Genomic DNA, 13,187 nt, shown 5'->3' with positions numbered 1-13,187 from the left:
AAGCAGAAATAGATATTTTTCTGGAACTCTCTTGCTTTTTGAAGATCCAGCGGATGTTGGCAGTTTGATCTCTGATTCCTCTGCCTTTTTGAAAACTGGCTTGAACATCTGGAATTTCACGGTTCACAAAACCTGTTAACCAGAAACAAATAGACTGCCAGACATTTCTCCAGCAAAGATGGGTTCATTCAGGATTTGCAGAGAATTATAATTTGAGTTCCTCAACCCTGCAAATTCCCACAAGGCAAAGGGAGGAGAATGCTTTTATAGAGAAGAAAAGGAAGTTGGGGGGTCGGGGGAGCTACCGTGAACAGAGTACATGGCTTTTCATTGGCTGAATCGTTGCCAAGAATGGAAAGGAAAGGAACCGGGCCTGTGCCCGGCCTCGGAGCCGGTGCGGGAGGTGTTACTCCACTGGCGTTGAGCTGAGCTGTCGAGTTGGGCAGCGGACCCCGAGGGGTCCAGGATGCTGAATGTCCCTTCCCAGTCCTTCCCGGGCCCCAGCTCGCAGCAGCGCGTCGCCTCTGGGGGGCGTAGCAAGGTCCCTCTGAAACAGGGCAGAAGTCTCATGGATTGGATTCGACTGACCAAAAGTGGAAAGGACCTAACGGGATTAAAAGGCAGGTTAATTGAAGCAACTGAGGAAGAACTTAAAAAACACAACAAAAAAGATGACTGCTGGATATGCATAAGAGGCTTTGTTTATAATGTCAGCCCATATATGGAGTATCATCCTGGCGGAGAAGATGAACTTATGAGAGCAGCAGGATCAGATGGTACTGACCTTTTTGATCAGGTTCATTGTTGGGTCAACTATGAATCCATGCTGAAAGAATGCCTGGTGGGCAGGATGGCCATGAAACCTGCTCTTCCTAAAGACTATCATGAGGAAAAGAAAGTCTTAAATGGCATGCTTCCTCAGAGCCAAGTGACAGATACACTTGCCAAAGAAAGTCCTAGTTCTCCAAGCTATGACTGGTTCCAAACAGACTCTTTAGTCACCGTCGTCATATATACTAAACAGAAGGCTATCAATTTAGATTCAGTAATAGTTGATCATCGGGATGATTCCTTTAGAGCCGAGACAGTTATCAAGGATTATTCATACCTTGTTCATGTTGCCCTAAGTCATGAGATTCAGGAAGATTTTTCTGTGCTAGTTGTTGAGAATGTGGGAAAAATAGAGATTGTCCTGAAGAAAAAAGAGAATACTTCTTGGAAACGCCTTGGTCATCCCCAGGAGAATCATAATTCAATTATTCCAAAGAAAGATACAGGTTTGTTCTACAGAAAATGCCAGTTAGTTTCCAAGGAAGATGTGACTCGTGATACGAAGCTTTTCTGCTTAATGCTGCCACCGAGCACACATCTTCAGGTGCCAGTAAGGCAACACGTTTACCTCAAGCTACCTATTACAGGTACTGAAAGTGTGAAGCCATATACACCTGTATCTGATTCCTTATTCTCAGAGTTCAAGGAACCAGTTCTTCCCAACAATATATACATCTACTTTTTGATCAAAATCTACCCTGCTGGATTCTTCACACCAGAGCTTGATCATCTTCAGATTGGAGATTATGTTTCTGTAAGCAATCCTGAGGGCAATTTTATAATATCCCAGCTCCAAGAATTGGAAGATCTCTTTTTATTGGCAGCAGGAACAGGCTTCACACCAGTGGTTAAAGTACTGAATTATGCTTTGACTAATATACCCAGTCTCAGGAAAGTGAAGCTGATGTTCTTCAATAAAACAGAGGATGACATAATTTGGAGAAGCCAGTTGGAGAAATTAGCATGTAAGGATAAAAGATTTGAGGTTGAATTTGTCCTCTCAGCACCTACTTCTGAATGGAGTGGCAAACAGGGATACATTTCACTAGCTTTGCTATCTGAATTTTTGAAAAGAAGTTCAGACACATCCAAAGTCCTCATCTGCCTCTGTGGACCAACGCCATTTACAGAACAAGGAATGAAGATGCTGCATGATCTGAACTTTTCCAAAGATGAGATCCATAGTTCTACAGCATAACGAAGAGCTGTCCTTCAACTGTTTAAATTTGTGATTACTTAAGGTTTTTTTTAAGAGAACATTTTTGAATATACTGAAGGGTTAACTAGAATCCAAGTTTCAGTTTCTTAAACAAAAACAAATGTTTCTTCACTATAGATACCTTGTGGACTTTATTTTGTACCTTAACTTATTTTACTACTGATATTTGTCCTGAAAAGTCAATCATGGCAACAAGTACAGATAGGATTCTTTGTTATGAATCACAAAGTTTGTTACCATGTAAACTGTATCACTGTTCTACAATAAGCTGTCTTGTTTTATGACATGATAAAGCAAATGATCATTTTGATCACATTTCTATGCTGTACAATGTCTGATTAGCAATACAGATTAAATTCTACATTGCACTGTTAACTCAGGAAATGATTATTTATGTCCTTGTTCTTATTATGAAAACATGGAATGTTATAACTTATTAAGTGATCCAAACATTTTGTGTCTATGGCCTTGATACCGAGTAGAATAAAAATATACTTAAGTACTTTAAAAAAAAAAAAAAAGAAAGGAAAGGAACCTTTCTTTTCCTTATTGGGCTCTGCTGTTGTCACAGCATGTGCGAGCTCCCCCTTCTGGTCTCTTTCAAGATTTATGTTTGTTAATTTTTCACAAATGCTTTATAAAATTGAAGGCAGCTTTGGACTTCCCTGGTGGCTCAGATGGTAAAGCGTCTGCCTACAATGCAGGAGACCTGGGTTCAATCTCTGGTTGGGAAGATTTCCTGGAGAAGGAAATGGCAACCCACTCTAGTATTCTTGCCTGGAAAATCCCATGGGTAGAGGAGCCTGGTAGGCTATAGTCCATGGGGTCGCAGAGTCAGACACGACTGAGCGACTTCACTTCACTTCACTTTCCTTTATTTAAGTTGAATAATCTTCATAGATTTATCCATGTTAGTAGGTATGCCTTTAAGATGTTTAAATTGTTAAATCTTCCAATTCTTCACTGGCCTCTTCAATATTAGCTGTCAGCGATAAATATTTATCATTTGCCTGTTTAAAAAACTTATTAAAAATGAATCCAGCTTTTTTAGTGGATATTTTCTTGTAATAACAATGCATATCAAATATAAAATGTGATATTTTTACATTTATCAATTAGTCTTTTCCCAAAGTCAAGTGAAAGTGAAAGTGTTAACACTTCGCAACCCCATGGATAGGAGAAGGCAATGGCACCCCACTCCAGTACTGTTGCCTGGAAAATCCCATGGATGGAGGAGCCTGGTAGGCTGCAGTCCGTGGGGTCGCTAAGAGTTGGACACGACTGAGCGACTTCCCTTTCACTTTTCACTTTCATGCATTGGAGAAGGAAATGGCAACCCACTCCAGTGTTCTTGCCTGGAGAATCCCAGGGATGGGGGAGCCTGGTGGGCTTCGTCTATGGGGTCGCACAGAGTCGGACATGACTGAAGCGACTTAGCGGCAGCAGCAGCAGCAGCAGCAGCAGCAGCAGCAGCAACCGCATGGATTATAGCCCTCCAGGCTCCAGGCTCCTGTGTTCACGGGATTTTCTAGGCAAGTATACTGGAGTGGGTGGGTAGCATTCCCTTCTCCAGGAGATCTTCCTGACCCAGGGATCAAATCTGGGTCTCCTGCATTGCAGGCAAGTTCTTTACCAATTGAGCTATCAGGGAGGATCCAAAGTAATATCTTTTCTAAAGTATAAATCATCATAAAAATTGAAAAGGTGGCACTTCACTTTTTTCTTTCAGTATACTGGGATAGATCTACAAAGTAATACATATTTAAATTTAGTTTCATTTTAAGTGTACTTTTAAACTTTTGTGTTCTCCCTTTAAAGTTTTTTTTTTTAATAGTTATTACTTTTTCTAAAACTATATTTCAGAAGACTCTCAAATAATGTATCTGGAGCTAGACCTTTCTAGGCTACAATTTGTTTATCTGAAAAACCAGGAAGCCAGATTAGATAAGACCTTAGATTTCTTCCAGCTTTAGGTTAGAAAGCATCAAAAGAGAAGGAAACTCATTTTATTTTTTCTGATATACTAAATTTAGGTTATTCTTTCTTGTCTTTCTAGATTATACCACATTTACTTCTTTGTCTTTTTCATTTTCTTTTGTGGTCTTCCTCACCAATGTTTTCTAACGTAGAGGCATTCCCATTTATATAGCAGCTTCTCCTCTAGGTTCATTGTAACCTTGCTATCTAGTTAATAGGAAGATGGCTTTGGATATGGCCCCAGGGCAATGGTGAGAGAAAAATCAGAGGGTCTCACTTAAAAGAATTGGGATGTTACATTTTATTTCTGGGAGGCAGTGATTTTGCCAGAGGGAAAGAGTCATTCTACTTTAGCAGGTTTTATTTTATTTTATTATTTTACTATTTTTACTTTTGCATCTTTACCCTTGGACTCAGGTGCTTGAACCTACAAGTCTGCTAAATCCTTCCATGACTTTTTATCACATTATATACAACAGTCTTTCAAATGTAAGGTCAGAGTGTAAGTCTCTTTTGATATCATGGTTGTAAAATGAGAAGTGGTGCTTATTTCAGATAAGACCTCTTTTACCATCCATGAAAGTGTTATTCATGCATAATACCTGAATTTTACAGATCAGTAAAAAAAAAAAGAATAAAACTGAAAAGATGGAGTAATAATATTTGTAACTACAGAAATCACAAATGCATGGCTGGATGATACAGCCACAGGTCATTTATTTCACTCCCTTCATCGTCAGAGAAATCTGCTGTTAAATTAGCCAGATAAATGGGTCTAAAATCTTTTTATGCTGCATCAAGGCCTAATGCTTCTTTTTCAACATCGTTAAGTCATCAATTTAGGCTTTTAATTATGTTTCAGTCACTGGACCTCACATATTGTTCAGTTGCTAAGTCATGTCTGACTTGTTGTGACCCCATTGACTGCAGCAAGCCAGGCTCCTTTGTCCTCCACTATCTATTGGAGTTTGCTCACATTCATGTCTACCATCTGCAGTGATTTTGGAGCCCAGGAAAAGAAAATTTGTCACTGTTTCCATTGTTTCCCCTTCTATTTGCCATGAAGTGATAGAACTGGATACCATGATCTTAGTTATTTGAAAGCTGAGTTTTTAAGCCAGCTTTTTCTCTTCCTCTTTCACCTTCATCAAGTGGCTCTTTAGTTCCTCCCTGCTTTCTGCCATTACACTGGTATAATCCGCATATCTGAGGTTGATGATATTTCCCTTGGCAATCTTGATTCTAGCTGTGCTTCATCCAGCCTGGCATTTCATATGATGCTCTCCACATAGAAGTTAAATAAGCAGGGTGATGATATACAGCCTTCACGTGCTCCTTTCCCAGTTTGGAACCAGTCTGCTGTTCCATGTCCCGTTCTAACTGCTGCCTCTTGACCTGCATACAGTTTTTTCAGGAGACAGGAAGGTGGTCTGGTATTCCCATATCTTTAAGAATTTTCCAGTTTGTTGTGATCCTCACAGTCAAAGGCTTTAGCATAGTCAATGAAGCAGAAGTAGATATTTTTCTGGAATTCCCTTGCTTTCTCCATGATCCAATGATTGTTGGCAATTTGATCTCTGGTTCCTCTGCCTTTTCTAAATCCAGCTTGTACATCTGGAAGTTCTTAGTTCACATACTGCTGAAGCCTAGCTTGAAGGATTTTGAGTATAACCTTGCTAGTATGTGTGTGTGTGTGTGTGTGTGTGCGAAGCTGCTTTAGTCATATCTGACTCTTTGTGACACAGTGGGCTGTAGCCTGCTAGGCACCTCTGTCCATAAGATTTTCCAGGCAAGAATCCTGAATTGGATTGCCATGCCCTTTTCCAGAGGATCTTCCCAAGTCAGGGATCGAACCTGAGTTTCTTATGTCTCTTGCATTGGCAGTAGGGTTCTTCACTACTAGGGCCACCTGGAAAGCCTCGTCAGTATGTGTAATGAGTGCAATTGCATGGCAGATTGAACATTCTTTGGCACTGCCCTTCTTTGAGATGGGAATGAAAATGGACCTTTTCTAGTCCTATGTCCACTGCTGAGTTTTCTAAATTTGCTGACATATTGAGTGCAGCACTTAACAGTATCGTCTTTTATAATTTTAAATAGCTCTTCTGGAATATACTTTCCACATATAGGACTTTAAAAAAAAAAGACTAGAAAATAGTAATTGAGCAGAACTCCTTAACACGTTCAAATTGTAATTTCCTTAATGCTTTGAGGGCAATCAAAGGAGACAGTTGCACATTTTCTTTTGAATCTTCATCTCTCAAATTAGTCCTGCTTAATTAAGATCTAGTTATGAATCCCCAGCTAAGTCACTCAAAGTTCAAGGTTTATGCAAAAAATGATTTCATCCCTGAATTTTGGAGAAATATGACAGTGGTAAAGTGATTATTTTCTCTTCTCTTAAAGGACTACAAAATAATTTGTATAAAGCAGTATAATTGTATATAATTGTACTGTTTGGTCAAGAACATATAGAAATGTTATTTGCCAACACCACAAAGGAGGTAGGTGGGAACAAAGCTGTATTGGGCTAAGGAAATGATACCAGTTGGTCATTCAAAGCTACAGGGACAAGTGTAGAGAACCAGAAAAAGTACATGAGAAGATATAAATATGTATATGATAAGTGTTATAAATGTATACCTGCTCTCATTTCTTTTCTCAGCTCCTTTAAAAAAATACAATTAAGTAATAATTGGAACAATTTATTGTTGGATTGGTATGATATATAGATGCAGAGCAAATAAGAATAATACCACAAAAACTCAAGCTCTTCAGAATTAATGTTTCTATATCTCAATGGAATTATTCCAATATAAATCTAGAGTATATTCTAATAAAATATATACAAAAATCCCCAGAGCAACAATTAAGAAAATCCTTTTTTTAAAAAGTAAAAATATATTAAAGAAATTACAATGTTACATTTAAAAATTTACTTAGTGCAAAAATACTTAATGTAAAGGAGGAACAGAAGAATAAAAAGATATTAGGCAGAAAACAAAAGCTTTGTGCCAGATATAATCTAACTATCAATAAAAAATTAAATGTAGATGAAGGAAACAATCCAATCAATCATTTTATATATCTATATCTATCTATCTATCCATCTATATATGTACTTAGTTAGATATCAAACTGTACCAAACCAATACAATGACCTATACAGGATAATAAGGGGCTTCCCTGGTGGTGCTAGTGGTAAAGAACCCACCTGCCAATGCAGGTGACTAAGAGACATGGGTTTGATCCCTGGGTTGGGAAGATCCCCTGGAGAAGGGCATGGCAACCCACTCCAGACTTCTTGTCTGGAGAACCCCAAGGACAGAGAAGCATGGTGGGCTACAGTCCATAGGGTCACAAAGAGTTGGACACCTGAAGCAACTTAGCATGCATGCACAGGATAATCAGTTCAGTTCAGTCACTCAGTTGTGTCCGACCCTTTGCAACCCCATGGACTGCAGCACATCAGGTTTCCCTGTCCATCACTAACTACTGGAGCTTACTCAAACTCATGTCCATCGAATCAGTGATGCCATCCAACCATCTCATCTGCTGTTGTCCCTTTCTCCTCCTGCCTTCAATGTTTCCCAGCATCAGGGTCTTTTCTAGTGAGTCAGTTCTTTGCATCGGGTGGCCAAAGGATTGGAGTTTCAGCTTCAGCATCAGTCCTTCCAATGAATATTCAGGACTGATTTCCCCATCAAACAGTGTCCTGGTATCTCAGAAAAAGAGCTTGCAGTCATTCTTTTACCTTTTTAATGTTTTTCTTAATGCTCTTATACCTACTGTTACTTATTGATTAGCAGCTTCATCTAAGAAATGAAACGGCCAGAAGCAAATATTTCTTGATATTAATCCAACGCCTGACACAGACCCCAAAATGTTTATGTATAGGTGAGAGATGGACATGCAGAGTTTTGAAGTGGATGCTGGTCTTCCTTTATGGCTAAAGGATTACAGTTGGAGTTGTCTGGAAGGACAATAAGTCTGTTTTCAAAGTATAGCCTCAGTCCCTAAACCGTCCTCCTTTGTCCTGCTTTGTACTATTGGAGCTGGATCTTGTCATCACTTAACATGGGATAATGTTTAGCATTATGGTAGAAGGCTCTAGAAGGGTCCCACAGGAGAAAAGACACTCTTCTTCCTGAACCCAGTGGTTTTCCCCTTTTGCTCCAGGGATATGGAGCTGAACTACCCTTCTCTTGAGGGGGTCACTCAAAAGTGCGCCCCCTGTGGGTGGCTTCTTAGAAAGTTTTATCAGAACTCCGGATGCAGCTTTCTAGTGAAATTAGTTCTCACCTCAGAGGGGGCTTCCCAGCAAGTTTCAGCGACCTGCTCCTCATTGTCTTCAGCTGGCGGCTTCCTAGTTATGCTCTGAATTCCCTAGTGCAGCTAGTTTCTGGCTGGCCGGGCCTGGTACTCAACACTTCAGGGAAATTCTCTCCCTGCAGTGGGAGGCAGCTGCACCTTCTCCAGCTGATTCTGAGCTTCAGTCTGGGAGACTTTCTCCTAAGATGCTCTTCTTTGAAAACTCTGTTTTAGTCCTAGCAGGAGTGGCTGCCATTTACACCTGCTTTTTCTGTATTCTTTAGATTCTCTCTATCATTTTTATTAGTAAATTCCCTCTAATGAATGGATAATTCTTCATATTCAAATTTCCCAATTCAAACGACTGGTTTGGTTACTGCCTGCGAGCCGACAATGGCTGATTCAGACACCATACAAGCACCGGGAAAAAGCCGGAAGATGGGCACACCCTCTGCGACCTGAAAGAATCCATCCTTAGCCACTTGGTCCTGAGCTTGAAAGGAGGTGTCTAAGCGCTTCCTTTTAAGTTCTCATTAGATTTTATTTCAATAAGGTTGTTGCATCCCTTTCTCCTCCTCCCCACAAAAAAAAAAAAAAAAAAAAGGTCCATGGTTTTACGGCTATAGAGGAGCCACCTAGCTGCAGCTTGGAAATCCAGGCATTTATCTCTCGGCACCATGGCTGTGGGTGCAAATGTGTAGGACATTCTAGAACTTGGGGATGAGAGAGGCACGGGGCTTCCGGGACCATCAGCAAGAAGTAGATTATCAAGCCAGACAAGAAAAAGCCCAAGAAGTCCTACGAAGCCCTGGCCTTCCAGAAGTCTGCGGACGTGAACCGGGAAGTCTACCCGCTGCTCTACTCTCACAAGAAGGATGTAGACCCACTGCTATCCAGTGACACGGGCAAGGCCACCGCACCGTGAGGGCCAAGTTCCCCAAGAAGACGTGGCTCTGGTAGTGGATGCCATCCACCAACCAAGCCTGCAAGGATGGAGCCCATTCTTCCACTGGCGACAGGCAGCTGAGGAGGGCAAGGCTGTCCCCTTGCCCACGTTCCATAAGACTGGCGGTGCCCGCGCATTCAGAGCAGGAGTACCAGCTGTAGTTTCACCACGATGCTCAAACAGAGGCAGAAACTGACCACCTTCTTGACCTCAGCCGCTGCTTCGGTCTCCCTTTTGTCGTTCGCCATGCCTGGGATGATCGCCAGCAGTTGACAGAGCCACCTGCAGAGGACTTGAAGGAGCGATATTACCACGTCTGAGCCAAGATGGACAACGTCCAGGCCGAGGTCTGGACAACACACAGACCTCGGGGTACCAGTGTTCGATGCTTGGCACTGGCGACGGCGGAAGGAACAACTGAAGCAGCGCTGTAAGTTGTCAGTAAGCACGCGATGGCGGATGAGTACCCACTATATAAGCTGCTCCAGCTCTAGTCCCGGCAGAAGAAACATAGTCGGGAGCACAGAAGGTTTTGATGGCCGCCGACCGGGCTGCCCAGCAACGTCCTCCTGACGCAGTCGCCTCACAAAAAAGGGGCCGAGAAGCCGGTTGTTCTGAAACTATGGGCATGACTACTAGCAGATGGAGCTGCTAGAGTCCATGAAACAGACTATCAGGGCCTGGAACCAGTGCTGGGTGTGGAGCTGAGCCTGCAGGAGCGGTTGGTGCGCAGGCTCAGCGAGGCGCGGCCCGAGCTGGTGCAGGTGGACCAGCTCGAGCAGGATGGCGCCGCCCGTGAGGACGAGCCCCGGGCGCTGGCCCCGGCTGGGTGCTGCGAGGCTGCCACCCCAGCGTCGGTGCGGGCCCTGGCGGAGCCTGAACCTGGCCTGGGGCCTGATCCTAGCAAGGGCACCATCGTCTACTATCATCGCACCCATGCGTCCACGAGGAAGCGATGGGAATCATCTCCAGCTCCTCTTCTGTGAAGAAAACCGAGAAACCGTGAGAGGCCGCAAGAGGTGAGGCATGCGGCTGCGTAGAGCTGGTGAGTCGGAAAAAAACAACCAAAATCCTTTTTACCTAAATGAGGATGAAGGGAGTAACTTTCCACATCAAAGTATGAAATGCTTCTTCCTGTCTATTTAAATCACCTATGTTTACATAAATATTTGCTTCTTTCAGTATGTAGTTTGTAGCATACTTTGTCAATGCAATCTCGGTTTTAAAGTTTTTTTACCCCCGAAGATAAAGAGTATCCTAAAGATTCACAATGAATTTCGCATGTTATTGTGTAACAGCGTTTATTACATTTCCTACTGAAGAATTTTATTCCCAGAGGAGAGAGAGCTAAAACTCTGGGGCAGAGTCGAAGGGAATATTTTTAAGTTCGAAGGTAAGGCTACAATACTTAGTACCTTAGTTTCATGTTCTGTTCCATCAGAAGAGTCCATTCTGTTTTAATGTGTAAAAGTTATGCTTTGAATTACCCTTAAATTGCTTAATATTTTCCTAAAAATTCCTGACGTAATATTTAAACCCTAGGAAAATATACACAATTTGCAGTGATTTTTTTTTTTTTTTGAGCAGTGATTTTTAAAGTGTGACTTTCTACATCCTAGTTCTTGGCTAAACTCCTCCAGAAGTATAAATTCCCTCTTAAGATACATGGTGACTGTATTCTTGGGGAAGAGTCTAAACACAGATTCAAGGTGGCTTATTTCAGTTTTGCCAACCCTACCTGCCTACTAGGTCTTCAGTGTATATCACCTGTTTCTTCTTGGGCTCGAAAGAATCCTTAAGCTTTAAAAAGATTTTTTAATTGAAGTATAGTTGAGTTACAAAGTTGTATTGGCTTTCAGGTGAAGAGTCCTAAAGCTTTGTGCGGAGAGATGGTATCAGGAAGAGCTTCAGGTGCTGTGTATACAATTTGTGACACAGGCATCTCTCCTCCTCCTTGGCTGTGGGCAGCGTGTTAGCTGGTAATAAATTGAAATCTGTAGATGATATCAGACGATAATGGTTGTTCCCTGTGCCAGACTTGCTTGTGTGATGTTCGGGTTGTTAGTTTGTGTGCTCTGCTGTCTGTAGTCCTGTGGGACAGCTTTGTCCTTGATCAAGAACACCTGTCTCTCATGGTTCTTTTCTTGATGTGAACCTGTTCACCATTTACTCTGGACATTCTTGCTGTGATTTGTAATGTTTTGATTTTCCTTTTAATTTCCTTTAGTTTTAACCCCTACCTCACCATCCCTTCCCCTATCAACAAAAGGCGAGGCCAGTTATTTTATACTGTGGAAACCCTATCCTTGAATCTATTGCCTTTGGTGGAAATCAAAACATTTGAGTTCCCCAAAGTCTTAGGATTTTGGAGAAAACAGCTAGAAATGAAAATATTTCAAAGCCACCTTTGTTTTTCTACCTTGCTGTAGACCTTACTTTAAGAAGTCCTCAGTTTAACATTTGCATGGTAAGAAACGAAGAACATATAAGGAGAGAAAACAACCCGGTTTCATAACTCTGTTATATCCTGCTATAGCTTGGTTTTTCAGATATTCTTTGTATGTTTCCTGTTGGATTGCAAATTTCACGAAGGGACATGGAATGCAAAATAAAGTTTTGTTTTTATTACTTGATACAATTTTACCAAAAACAATCTTACCAATTTCTGGGGGGATATGTGCCCACTTTTAATAGCTTATTGATTCTGAAAGATTATTTTAGAAACAAGGGGATCTAATTCAATGCTGGGAGATCTTAAAGTCAGCTTTTCCTTGGAGATGTGGAGACTGTTTTCCATGGCTGTCAGGACACAGTAGCAGCTATCATCAGGCCATGCTAGAATCATACAGTTACTTTTTACCTTGTTTTCGTTATGATTTTATTGGGTTGACTGAAAAAATTCGTTCAAGGTTTTCCATAAGATCTTATGGAAAAACCCAAGTGACCTTTTTGGCCAACCCTTACTTAGAAATCTCTCATAGGATAACTTCTATGTAATCAGAAATGTAGGCTCTTAAGCTTTTAAATGTAGCCTTTTTAAATGCTTTAGAACTTTAATTTGTAGTTTGTGAAATAGTGCTTGTAATGCTCATTAATGTTTAGTAACTTCAGAAATCACCAATTAGAAACTTCAAGATTCAGTTAAAAAAAAAAAGACCTCAAGGTATTCTCCTTTACTAGAGTTAAAGATTGTAAAGAGATCTCACTTCTATAAGAAGCATTCTACAAACAATACCAAAATTTAGTATTTCCATTTATAGGCTGTCTAATGAGTTTATAATGTTAACATTATACTTTAAAAAATTCATAATGTTTTCTTCCTGGCTTTTGATTTATGTTATTATTTTACCATTTCCTGAATCTTCTAATATATTGATTTGATAACTCTTACAGAATTTTCAGCTTTGTGACTATTTCAACAAACCTTAGGGAATAAGTGAAAAGTGATGCCGTTATTTAGATGATTTATCCTAAAGTTTGTACCATTCAATACAAAAAGCAAAAAGAAATATACTCAAGAAATAAAGACTTGCCAAAGGGATATCAGGGCTTCCCTGGTGGCTTAGAGGTTAAAGCATCTGCCTGGAATGCGGGAGACCCAGGTTCGATCCCTGGGTCGGGAAGATCCCCTGGAGAAGGAAATAGCAACCCACTCCAGTACTCTTGCCTGGAGAAATGCCATGGAGGGAGGAGCCTGGTAGGCTACAGTCCATGGGGTCAGACACGACTGAGTGACTTCACACCAAAGGGATATCAACACTAACTCTATTGTCCTATCTCCTAATCACTGTTTGCAGTCTGAAAATGATAAACTCTTATAACTAGATTCAAACTTTTGTTCTAATTTGGATAATTCTGTCATCAGAAAAAATATATAGACAACATTGCTTTAGAGACAACATT

General features: G+C 40.9%; 1 non-coding gene and 2 pseudogenes across 1 annotated transcript; all 3 read left to right on the top strand.

Annotated features, from left to right (window-relative positions):
• The first annotated feature begins 466 nt into the window (after positions 1–466).
• LOC138431163 (cytochrome b5 reductase 4 pseudogene) lies at positions 467–2,544 on the top strand (annotated as a pseudogene).
• Positions 2,545–9,015: 6,471 nt separating this feature from the next.
• LOC138430917 (DNA methyltransferase 1-associated protein 1 pseudogene) lies at positions 9,016–10,270 on the top strand (annotated as a pseudogene).
• A 2,565-nt stretch (positions 10,271–12,835) lies between these two features.
• TRNAS-GGA (transfer RNA serine (anticodon GGA)) lies at positions 12,836–12,907 on the top strand. The gene has a single exon. It is a non-coding gene; the product is annotated as a tRNA-Ser (tRNA).
• Positions 12,908–13,187: the final 280 nt, after the last annotated feature.

This window comes from Ovis canadensis, chromosome 26 (genome assembly GCF_042477335.2).
Source record: "Ovis canadensis isolate MfBH-ARS-UI-01 breed Bighorn chromosome 26, ARS-UI_OviCan_v2, whole genome shotgun sequence".
NCBI classification, from domain to species: domain Eukaryota; kingdom Metazoa; phylum Chordata; class Mammalia; order Artiodactyla; family Bovidae; genus Ovis; species Ovis canadensis.
This window is presented reverse-complemented; position numbering and strand designations above follow the sequence as displayed.